The sequence below is a fragment of the Panthera onca genome, chromosome B1 (genome assembly GCF_046562875.1).
Source record: "Panthera onca isolate mPanOnc1 chromosome B1, mPanOnc1 haplotype 2, whole genome shotgun sequence".
In the NCBI taxonomy this organism is placed as follows: Eukaryota; Metazoa; Chordata; class Mammalia; order Carnivora; family Felidae; genus Panthera; species Panthera onca.
The window spans coordinates 123,540,972-123,553,838 of NC_138342.1; the positions used below are offsets into that span (position 1 = coordinate 123,540,972).

The following is a 12,867-nucleotide window of genomic DNA, read 5'->3' on the forward strand; positions in this document are numbered from 1 at the left end:
TTTCTCAGGGATGGTTTTTATTTCCCTTCCCTGCTCTGCTCAGAGCTAAGGAAGCCTTCCTGCAGAAATGGGGGTAGGTTAACCTTTGGCTCATCCTTAGACTGAGGGAATATGGTTTGAGTATCTTAGCTTTATTCTGGAAGAGTTTCCTTTTAGATCTTCACCTTGTTTAAACCCTGGGCTTTGATTTCTGTTGTCCACCCTCCCCAAGTCCACTTAAAGTGAAAGTTTGCCTAGTTTCGCAAACGCTCTAGTGCAAAAGCAACTGAAGTGCTCTGCTAACATCTCTAAGGATTCCTTCTCTATTTAGATTTTAGCCTGGAAATTCCTTACTGTCTCATCAGATCTTTGTTGCTTTTAAAAACTTGCTTTTTGTGCTATTTTAAGTTGTTCTTCCCTCCAGCTGAGAGGGTTGGCCTGAATAATGTAATCTGTCATGATTGAAAAGGTAGGTTTTATTTTACAATTTAAAAAATTATTTTCAACCTGTGTTTCTGTCCCCTTCCTCATATTTAATGTGTGTGCGTGTGTGTGTGTGTGTGTGTGTGTGTGTTTTAATTCGAAATTGCCAGGACATTTTTGTAGTACTTTTCTTCCAATGACACAACTCTTGGTCCATGTATACCTCTATTAGTTTTTATTTCATAGTTCTTTGATTTCTGTTTTTATCTTTATTTGCTTTCTTATCATTAAAAAAAATTCTAACTTATTGAGTTGAATATTTCATTTATTTTTAGGTTTTCTTTTTCAAATAATGAAAAGATTTAAATTATAAATTTGTTTTTGAGTTCAATTTTGGATGTATCCCATTCTATTATTTCACATGCTCTTTTTCTGAAGGCCTATAGTTTTTTTTTCCTTTTTCCCTTTTATTTGATCATTTATTATTGATTTTGATTGTATTTTATTATTTTTAGAGAATGTGGTCTGTTTAATTTCAGATTTTCAAAAAATTTACTGAGATTTAAAAAATTAATAAGATTTAATGGCCTAATATATTTATCAATCTTATATATATTTTTAAATTTATTTAATGTTTATTAATTTTTGAGAGAGAGACAGAGACAGAGCGCAAAAAGGGAAGGGGCAGAGAAAGAAGGAGACACAGAATCTGAAGCAGGCTCCAGGCTTTGAGCTGTCAGCACAGAGCCTTATGTGGGGCTCAAACTCACGAACTGTAAGATCATGACCTGAGCTAAAGTCGGACCCTCAACTGACTGAGCCACCCAGGCAACCCTCAATTTTATATATTTTGCAGATGTTAGTCAAAAAAAAAAAAAAAAAAGAATATGTAGGGTCTAACATTCAAGATATACATAAACATAGATATTAATCTTTAAAATTATAGTGATATCAGAGACATTTTCTTCCTACTTGAGTTATTCGGCCATTCATTCAAATGACATAGATATAAAATAGGAATCTTTCTTAGGGGTAACATGTTTAAACCTACTCTCTTTTAAATTTGAAGGCATTTTCCTTTGCATTACTTTAGAATGCTTAATATTTTGACTAATGTACTTGAAAGAGTAAAGCGTGTGGTTATTGTATGTAAACCGATTACTTTCTCACACTCTCTAATGTAATTTCCTGTACCACTTTCAATACTGAATACATCAACTCTGTGGTCTTTCTGTGTCTTTTTGTCTCTCCAGTAAGCAACATCACAACTGTGCTTCTTCTTAATGCTTTGGACTGTTACTGTGTCAATTTTTTTCCTAATTAACCATATACATAGGGACAAATGGGCAAGAATATAATTTGTATGTAGTATTTTGACTTTAGAAAGTCTCTCTTTCTCTTTTTATTTTTTTAATCATTATAAGATTTTTTTTTTTTTGCAAAATGGCTCCTCACAGAAATTTTAAAAACAGCATCTGCAATATAAAGAAGCAGAAAAAGAAGGTGCATATAATTCCATCACTCCAAGGCAACCACTGTTAACTAGTCTTGCTTGTTTCCTTCTGTTTTTTCCAGAACTGTTTTTACATGATTCAGATCGATTTTGTATTGACTTTTCCATTATATCATGTATATTTTTCATTATTAAAATCTATCCATCAGAATTGTTTAAATGCCTTGATAACATTCCATTATTTACTTAATATTCCCTTAATGTTATAATTTTCAATATCTTTGCATTAACAATGTTTAGATGGATTTCTTTTCTTTTTTTCTTTGTTTTTCTTAACTAATACTGTTGGACCTCTATCTTTCAGATGCATTCAAAGCACCTGAAGAGCCCCATGCCCAGAGTTTCTGATTCAGTAAGTCTGGGGTGGGGCCAAAGAACTTGCTTTTGTAACAACTTTAGGTGATGCTGATTGTCCAGTGACATTTTGAGTCACTGGAATAGCTGTAATTAACAGAATGTATACAGATTGATTTCAATAAATTTCTAAAAACAGTGCTTCTTCCTTCCACAGTAAGTTATATCATTGATATTGCAGAGGAAAAAATAGTAACACTTATCTTGATTAGAAAAAGAAATACTGATGTGTATTAAAAGGCCTCTAAAATCTTTACTCACAGGCTTTTGCTAACGTATTTGTGCTTACTGTGGAATCTTACTGGAACACTTATCCATTTGACCCTGGAGCTACATCACTATACAGCTGGTCTCTTTTTTCTTTTCTTTCTTTCTTTCTTTCTTTCTTTTTTTTTTTAAGTCACCTGCTCTCATTTAATTCATTTCCTTTGGTGTTTTCCTTCCTGTGGGAAGTCTCTGACATCTGTCCCACATACTTCTTTATGAATACAAAGGCTCATCTTTTATCTTATTTTTAACTTTTATGAGTCAGTTACTCTTACCCTTTTTATAGTTACGACCTTTTCATTCCTTATGTTTTAAAAAGACATTCTACACTGTAATTCCTGTGGTCACTTTTTTCAAAAACAATTTTATTTTTTAACACCTTTAATTATCTTCTGTTGACTTTTATATTTAGGTCTGAGCCTAATGTCAAATACTAGCAGCACAAGGGCTTCTTACTTCATTGGCACCATCATGTGGCGAAACTGTGTATCACAGTGGAAAACCTGCCACATTACATAGAGATAACACTGGAACTGGAGAGCCCATAATAAGGTGGGGGATCTGAAACAATCCTATTACTTTAGTTAATGCACAGCAAAATGAGAGCTAATAAACACCAATGATTAATTATGAGGACACTGCAGTCGAAGAGCTCAAACCCTGGCTTTCCCATTTATTATGATATGGCAATGGTTAATCTCCTTGAGTCTCCATTTCCTCATAAGTATGGGGCTACGAGTAGCATCTATCTCACAGGAATGTCATGAGGAACAATTACTAATATGACAATAGCACAATGGCCATCAAATAGCTCAATAATATCAGTTGTGATTAGCTGTTAACAAACCATCACATTCAATTTTTTCTTTATGTTCAAATCCAGAATAGAAAGAGCACCAAAGAAGAAGACTTCCTCTGAGATTTTAGAGAATTATGCTAAAATGGTAGAATTATTTTCAGAATGATCGGAAGTAGCATGAAGTTAAAAACTGCAAAAGGTAGATATTGAAAGAACATTTACACAAAAAATGTCTTTTCAGAAAAAAGGAAGGAAACTTCTGGTAAGGTCTTCTAAATTATTCTTACAAAGTGAAATTTGAAAGTTATCTGGTTGAATTAACCATAACTGACTGTCAAAATAAGTAATTATTGGTGGGGGGAGGTAACTTAAAATTCTTTTCAAGGGTAGAAAAAAAAACCTTTTAATATTAAACATAATTTATAGTCCTATATCCTTTTAAAGGTTATTTTTTTTAATGTCTATTTATTTATTTTGAGAAAGAGCATGAGCTGGGTAGGGACAGAGAGAGAGAGAGAATCCCAAGTGGGTTCCCTGTGGAGCCTGATGTAGGGCTTGATCCCACAAACCGCAAGATCATGATCTGAGCTGAAATCAAGAGTCAGATGCCTAATTGAGCTACCCAGGTGCCCCCAAAATGTATGCTCTTATAAGTCCTTAAAAGAGGTACACTTAGGATGAAATCTGGATGCTGGAAATTTTTCTATTTGAAAATGAATTTTAATTATTTCATTAGAAAAACTGGATGAAAAGTTATTTAAGATCAATGAGAATAAAGCATGTGGGATATTTGCCATGCCCTCCCCCCTACCCTTTTAAAACCATGCACACCATTAAATAGTATGGGTAATCTTGCCAGGACAAGAATCTTACATTCAGTTTCCAAAGTGTAGTTTCCCCAGATAGTTAGCATGGTTCAAAGAATTTTCGTTATGCCATTATGCAAATGCAGTCTATGTTCATTATCTTTCTACTTATTAAATTCATCAAAAGCTGTCCAGGAACAGATTTTCTGTTTTGTCAACTACACCCACAGTCTTGTTCCCAGATTTTTCATCAGTATTTTCAGACTGTGAGGGAAAGAAAGCAAAAAATGGGAATGATTTCATGAATTTTAAATATGCTGTAACTCTTGTTTCAGTGCAATACTCAAGTATATAACAGCCGTCTGTAGTTGCTCACAGCATACCCCAATCTCAGGGCACTGCCAGGTTAGCACAGTTGGTTAGAATGTGGCACTAATACATCCATAATCAATTCCTACATGATTCAGTTGGCTGTGGAGAGAAGAAAAACGTCTTTAGTGTCAACATGAACTTCTGTGGCTAGCAGTTTAGAAAGTCTATGCCTTTGATTACTGAGATTTGGGGATTTTCCAGAAATTTAGTATTGATTTCTATTTTAATTTTATTGTGGTCAGAGAACATACTTTGCACAATTTCAATCCTTACAAATTAATTGAGGCTGTTCTAAAGCCAAGAATATGATCTTTCTTGGTGTATGCTCTGGGTGCACAAATAGGAGATATATATAGGAGATCTATCTATCTATGTATCTATCTGTCTGTCTGTCTATATATACACATACATATCCATTTAGGCAATGTTTCACAGTAGTACAGTCTTCATATATCTTTCATTAAATTTATTTCTAGATATTTATAATGCTATTTTAAATGTTATATTTATTTTTAAATTTTTAAAATAATTTTTTGAAGTTTATTTATTAATTTTGAGAGAGAGAGAGAGAGAACAGGGAGAGAATGAGAGAGAATCTCAAGCACTGCCCACACAGAGCCCGATATGGGGTTCAGACTCACAAACCATGAGGTCATGACCTGAGCCGAAATCAAGAGTCGGACGCTTAACCGACTGAGCCACTCAGGCGCCCCTAAATGTTATATTTAAAAATTCATTTCCTAATTGGTGCTTGCTAATATGTAGAAATACCGATTCTTATATACTGATCTGTTATCCTGTGCTCGCTAACTTTAATTATTCGTTCCAGTAGATCTCCAAGATTTTCTACATGGACAGTAATTAATCTAAAGACAGGTAATTAATAGTTTTTCAAAATAACTTTTGGGGCACCTGGGTGGCTCAGTCAGTTAAGCGTCTGACTTCAGCTCAGGTCATGATCTCCTGGTTTGTAAGTTCGAGCCCCACATTGGGCTCTGTGCTGACAGCTCAGAGCCTGAAGCCTGTTTCAGATTCTGTGTTTTCCTCTCTCTCTGACCCTCCCCTGCTCATGCTCATGCTCTCTCTCTCTCTCTCTAATATAAACATTAAAAGAATAATTTTCTATGCAGACCTCTGTGAATAGACAGTTTTATTCTTCCTTTCTAATCTTTCCATGTTTTATAATTTTAATTTATTTTTGCCTATTGCAATATCTAAGAGGACATAAAGTTGAATAGAAGTAGTGAGAGCAGACATTCTCACCTTTTACCCAATCCTGGGATTGAATATTTCACCATTAAGCGTGATAGTAGCTACAGGTCTTTCTTAGATGCTCTTTATAAAATTAAGTCAGTTCTCTTTCTATTTTTGTGAATGTTTTCAGCATAAATTGGCAATAAATTGTGTCAAATGCTTTTTCTGTGTTTATTGAAATGATCATATGATTTTTTTCCTTTTTATTAATATGGCAAGCTACCTTGTTTGATTCATTAAATGTTGAGCAAATCTCGCAGTTTAGGAAAAACCCCAATTGGCCACTGTATTTTATCCTTTTTGCTGTGTTCAATGTGTTAGTATTTTATATAGGATTTTTGCAGTTTTATTTATGAGTGATATTGGTCTGTGATCTTTTTCTTCTAATGTCTTTGTCAGACATTTCTATCATGGTTATGCTGTCATTATAAAATTAGTGGGGTATTATTCTCTCCTCGTCTGTCTTCTCAAAGACTTTATATAAGATTGACAGTTTATATTCTTTAAATATTGATAGAATTCACCAGTGAAATCATCTGGGCCTGGAGTTTTCTTTGCAAAGTGTTCTTTAATTATGAATTCAAGTTCTGTAATAGATGTACAACTACTAAGATTTTTCTACTTCTTCTTTAGTCAGTTTTGGTTAAGTTTTGTTTTTCCAAGAATTTATCAATTTCTTCTAAGTTATCAAATTCTATTAAGCTAAATTTGTAATATTCTCCTTTGATGGTTTTAATTAGAATTTTCCAGCCTCATTACTATTGCTATTTGGGGCCAGAAAATTGCCATGGGGAATTCTGTGCATAGCAGCAGCCCTGGCTTCTATATATTATATGCTGGTAGCAGCCTCCCCCATTGTGAGAACCAAAAATGTCTCTAGGGGACAAAACATCTCCAGCTGAGAACCAGGGTTTTAATGTCTGTAGGATCTTTAGTGATCTTCCATTTTAGATACTGGTAATTTGTCTCCATTTTTAAATTAGTTTTGTTAAGGGCTGTGTAGGGTGTACAAAAGCAGGCTTTGCCCCAAATTTGGCCTGTGGACCATTTCACTGACCTTGACTTAGAGCACTGATTACTCTTTTTTCATAAATAAAAAAGGTATACATTTTTCCTCTAAGAATACTTTATCTGTATCCCATACCTTTTGACATGCTGTGTTGTGTTGATGGATATTAGCCAAATAATGGCTATGGAGAGTTATTTATCTATGAAGATAACATATGATCATTATTGTTATTCGAACAAAATTGCTTACAAATGGACTTTTGGTTCTGTGAGAGACAAGCAATGAAGAACAATTAATATAACGATATAATAAAATTTAGTCACATAAATTAAATACACTCTCCCAAGTAGTTGATAAATTGATATAAATTCCTACCATCTGGTGACAATAGCCTTCTTGCTCTTGCAGCTAGGGGAAGCTGCAGTCTGCACCACCCAGAACATCTATTAGGACAAGAAGAATATAATAATTTTACCACACCTTATCGAATATTGATTTGCTGCCACCTGCTGGGAGGCAGGAGTTTCCAGTGTCCTTAAAGGGCAAGAATGATGACCTTAGAAGCTGTAAAACTTTGCCTATCTCATAAAATGAAGCATAATATAGGAACTTTTGGGCCTGAAAAAAATCAATAATTTTATTTTTATTTTAGTCTATTTTAGAAATCAGTAATTTTGAATACATTAACTGTGTATAAAGAAAATATGATCTGTATACAAAAATGGGAGTGCACTCTTTTCCATCTAAGAGAAATTAGATGGTACATTTGCATTTACCATGAAATGATGTACAATAAAGTTCCTTAAAATGGTGAGTTCCTCAAGTACTGATTGTATATTTATGTAACAGTAATTAACCTCTTGACTGGTGCTAATGGAGAAACTTCAGAGCTGAAGAACCACAACTAAATGAAGATTAGTAAAAAAACAATACTAAATCTAATGATAACGATGCTTATGATGGGTAGAAATATAGCCTATCAAAGATGTCCATACTCTGATTCCCAGTGCCCAGAGAGTGGAGCTGTGAGCCCAGAGAGCAGAACCAAACAAGAACCACAGATCAGTGCTTGGCTTGAAACTTAATGGGGACTGCCTGATTGGTCTTTGAAATTATTTGGGTCTGGTGACTCCTTTTTTTCTTCCATTTTCTCCCTTTTTGATTGGGAATGGCTGCAACTGCTCTCCTGAGCCTCCTCTTCCATTGCATTTTGAGAGCAGACATCTGGTTTTCTAGTTTCACAGGTCTATAGATGGAAAGGGATTTTGCCAGGGATGGGATTATACTTAGAGCCTCACCTATACATAATTTAGATGTGGTTTGGGATTTTTGAAATTCAGATGAAATGCTGCAATGTGTTGAGACTTTGGGGAGACTTAGGGAGGGGGTGAATAGATTTTGCATGTGAACAGACCTGAATCTTTGGGGATTAGAGGATGGCCTGTGGGAGGAAGAATGCCTCTCTCATAGATGTTCACACCCTGATTACCAGAGTCTGTGAATATTACAAGGATAAAAGGATTTTTGCAGATGTGATTAAGGTTAAGAACCCTGAGATGGAGAGATTATCCTGGATTACCTGGATGGGTCCAATTTAATCACAAGATCCTTAAAAGTAGAGACTTTTTGACCAATGTTAATGACTTTGAAGACAGAAAGGGACCACAAGCCAAGGAATGTAAGCGGCCTCTAGAATCAGGAAAAGGCAAAGCAACAGATCTTTCCTTAGAGAGGATTCTCTCCAGAAAGGAATTCAGTTAAGCTGATATCTTGATTTTACCCCAGTGAGACTTGTGTTGGACTTCAGATTTACAGAACTGTAAGAAAATAAATCTGCCTTTTTTTAAACCACTAAGTTTATGGTAATTTCTTATCACAGCAAGAGAAAATGAATATGAACAGCTAGGGGTTACTATGTTCTGCTTCCTGGGTAACTCTCTCTAAAAAGGAAGCTAAAACACCTCTGAAAGCATATTACATAATCTGGCCTTGGCTACCTCTCTGACCTCATCTCCTACAACTCCTCCTGTTTTTTATCATTCACTCTGTTCTCCTTACTATTCTCGAAACATGGTAAGCCCGCTGCCCTTTCTCAAACCCCACTTTCCTTAGCTCCGCATAACCCACTCCTTCACTTCCTTCAGGTCTCTGCTCCAATGTCATCTTCTCAGTGAGGTCTTCATTGTTGACCCTATATAAGTAGTATGTGCCCCACCCTTACCTGGTATCCCCAAATCTCTGACCCTAGTTTATTATTCTACATAGCCCTTATCATTTGATACATATTTGCTCATTTACTGTTTGTTTTTGTTTTTCTGTCCACAGTATTTGTTAGTTGTTTATCAAGAGAAACTACTCCATAACCCAATATTCAGGAACACAGGTCAGTGACAAACTTCCACGGAACTCAACCCAAAGAAATTTTTACATTCCAAATCACTTTGCACTCAGAAAGATACCAGGCCTCCTCATCATCTCAAAATCTTTCATGTAATCCTAATTTCTGTAGAAATCTGCATATGCCTTCTTTCTTGGTTTGGCCACAGCAAATTTACAGAAAGCTGCAACCCCCAGGGATACAACAAATGCTTCAACAATATGAAACTGCAGACACTTGGGACACAAGGCCTTGCACCTGAGGTTTTGTCAAAGCACTGGAAGTCATGGCAGCTCTTCTCCTCAACACTAACCTCAAACTCAATGTTCTTTCTCGCTCCCCAAATGTACTGCTGTATGTGGCAGGAGCTTTATCTATACATTATTTTTTTTTTTAATTTTTTTTTTTTTAACGTTTATTTATTTTTGAGACAGAGAGAGACAGAGCATGAACAGGGGAGGGGCAGAGAGAGAGGGAGACACAGAATCTGAAACAGGCTCCAGGCTCTGAGCAGTCAGCACAGAGCCCGACGTGGGGCTCGAACTCACGGACCGCGAGATCATGACCTGAGCCGAAGTCGGCCGCTTAACCGACGGAGCCACGCAGGCGCCCCTATCTATACATTATTGATGGCAGCTTTCTCTCTAGAACTTAGTAGAGTACATGGGCACATAGCAGTAAAGAAATATTTGTAGGAATAAGCGAACATTTTAAAAACTATCAACAGATTATAAGAATTCACCAATATTGTTAAAATTCTAATGCAATATACACAACATAGAGCAGGGATCTTTGGATGATATACATGAACATTACTTTGGCAAATATGCCTCAATGGATTCAATATCACACCCTTGAGAATGAGGTCATTTCCCAAGTGATTTCCTATAGTTCTTAGACATGGCACACCATTTCTTAAGGTCAGATTGTAAGAAAATTAGTATATAAATGAGTTCTGTATTTTCCTATAAATAAGCATTACCAGCATATTTTTTAAAAAAAAAAGTTCGTAAAAAAAGTAAAAGCTAGTAATTGCTAGCTACAATTTCTTCTCTAATTTTTAATTTTAATATTTTTAATGTTTTGTGGTTTGTTTTTTTTTTGTTTTTGTTTTTTTTGTTTTTTTTTTTGAGAGAGAGAGAGAGCATGTACAAGCAGGGGAGGGCAGAGAGAAAGAGAGGATCCTAAGTGGGGTCATTGACAGCAGTTAGCCCCGCACGGAGCTTGAACTCATGAACCAAACTGTGAGATCATGACCTGAACCAAAGTCGAAGCTGGATGCTCAACCGACTGAGCTACTCAGGCGCCCCATCCGCACCAACTATTAAAAAAAAATTCAAACCTATAGAAAAGTTTAAAGAGCATTTGTATACTATTCAGCTAGAACCACAATTAACACAGTGCCAGGTTTTCTCTTTACATATACACTTTTTTTTTTTTTTGGCCTGGATTATCTGAAAGAAGTTCCCAGACAGATTTCATGATGTCTTTCCTAAATACTTGAGCATGTGTCTCCTAAGAATAAAAGCATTATTGTAATAACACAATTTATCATTTGATAAATTTATCAAATTTATCACTGAGAAATTTAAGTCAACAATAGATCTACTTTGCTTCCATGTTCAAATTTGCTCAATTGTCCACAAAATTCCTCTAAAACTTAAAAAAAAAAAAATGTATAATCCTATACAGTTCAGTTGCCCTAAATGCAGATCAGTCTTTTAAAAATTTCTTCTGGGGGCGCCTGGGTGGCTCGGTCAGTTAAGCGTCCGACTTCGGCTCAGGTCATGATCTCATGGTCCGTGGGTTCGAGCCCCTCGTCGGGCTCTGTGCTGACAGCTCAGAGCCTGGAGCCTGTTTCAGATTCTGTGTCTCCCTCTCTCTGTGACCCTCCCCCGTTCATGCTCTCTCTCTGTCTCAAAAATAAATAAACGTTAAAAAAACAATTTAAGGGGCACCTGGGTGGCGCAGTCGGTTAAGCGTCCGACTTCAGCCAGGTCACGATCTCGCAGTCCGTGAGTTCGAGCCCCGCATCAGGCTCTGGGCTGATGGCTCGGAGCCTGGAGCCTGTTTCTGATTCTGTGTCTCCCTCTCTCTCTGCCCCTCCCCCGTTCATGCTCTGTCTCTCTCTGTCCCAAAAATAAATTAAAAACGTTGAAAAAAAAAAATTAAAAAAAAAAACAAAAAACAATTTAAAAAAAATAAAAAAAAAAATTTCTTCTGTCCTTTGACCTTACTGAAAAGTCCAAATAAATCACACTGAATTTATCTGAGTGTTCCTCACAGATTCAGGCTAACATTTTTCGCAAGAATGCTAGAAATTTAAATAACCTCACAGCAATAGGTTTGTGTTTTCCCCAGTGATGATTCTAAGCGTTTTTTCCACAAAGCATCTATTAACGTTTTGCAAAGGACGAATGTTCAAAGAACAGTTTAGGAAACACCTGGATAAGGAAAGAAAAAAGAAAAGAAAAGAAAAGAGAAAAGAGAAAAGAGAAAAAAGAAAAGAGAGGGAGGGATGGAGGGAGGAAGGGAGAAGGAAGAAGGAAACGAACTAAAGTGTTTAAGTTTGAAGAATAACAACCAGGTAAGGATTAAAAATCATTTTTAAATTAACAAAGTCCTCATTTCCTTAGGTAAAGCAAACAGAGCTTTCATTAAATTTAACACTAATCAAAAAAAAAAAAAATTTGGACAGATGAATAACCCTAAACTTAAAGAAATGAAGTAACCTCTACCAAGTTTTATCCTTATTGTATTTAGTGTGTTCAGGAGCTGCGATATGAAACCAGATCTGACTGCTTCCATGTTTTCCACAAGGCCCTCTACTTCACTCAGACTTAGTTTTCTTTTTCTGTAATTCATTGTACTTGGGTCAATTACAATTACTCTGGGGTAAAAGTGGTGGTCTTTTAGTCTGAATAATAATGAAGACACTAAGGAAGACCAATTCGTTTTTTTTATTGTTCTATGTTCAACAAGAATGAACCCACAAATAGCTGAGAAAGGCCTAACCTCTCACAAATGCATGCAATTATGCTTATCATATGGGGAGACTGGGGTCAAGGCTCCAGATACTAATTATAACATAGCCCTCCGTTATGGCCATTTCTATTTGCCATAATTTGAACCTTGCTATTTATTGCCTATTGATGCTGTCTTTATTACATTACAGCATACATTTGGGAGACTTTTTTTCCCTAAAAATCCTACACGCAGGTAAAACTCAGGATTTACAACTTATTACAGAATCCAACAGGTTTTCAAGAAACTAGTTACCATTCCGGCCCCGCTGTGAGGTAGCAAATATTAAGCACGTTCATTTCCATTTCCATTTCAGCTGGGAGCCTTTCCCAGTCGGTGACACTTCGAGGGCAGTGAGCGCGGGTCCCTAATTATAGTACAAATTAAAATGTTAATCAATACGAATGGTAACTTAAGAGAAAAAGCTACTCCATGCCTTAAACACTTGAGTTATATTTCAGTTGAACAGTTATTCCAATAGGCTGGAAATTGCTTGGCGGAGTTTGGAGTCTTCCTGATGTCACCAGTCTGTTAAAAGGCCCAGTTTGTGTGTACCCCACATTTGAAGCTTCTGGGAGATAAAAAAGCGGTCTGCGCTCGCGGGCCGTTGCACGCCGCGGGCGCCCGGGGCTGGACCCTGGCTCCGTTCCCCGGACTACTAAAGTGCCAAGGCCGGAAGGGTATGAATGT

The 12,867-nt window shown here is 36.2% G+C and overlaps 1 long non-coding RNA gene across 1 annotated transcript; it reads left to right on the plus strand.

Moving 5' to 3' along the window:
* The first annotated feature begins 256 nt into the window (after window positions 1-256).
* Window positions 257-7,716, plus strand: LOC132693249 (uncharacterized). The gene is made up of 3 exons (XR_009616678.2): window positions 257-448; window positions 2,220-2,267; window positions 7,185-7,716. It is a non-coding gene; the product is annotated as an uncharacterized LOC132693249 (long non-coding RNA).
* Window positions 7,717-12,867: the final 5,151 nt, after the last annotated feature.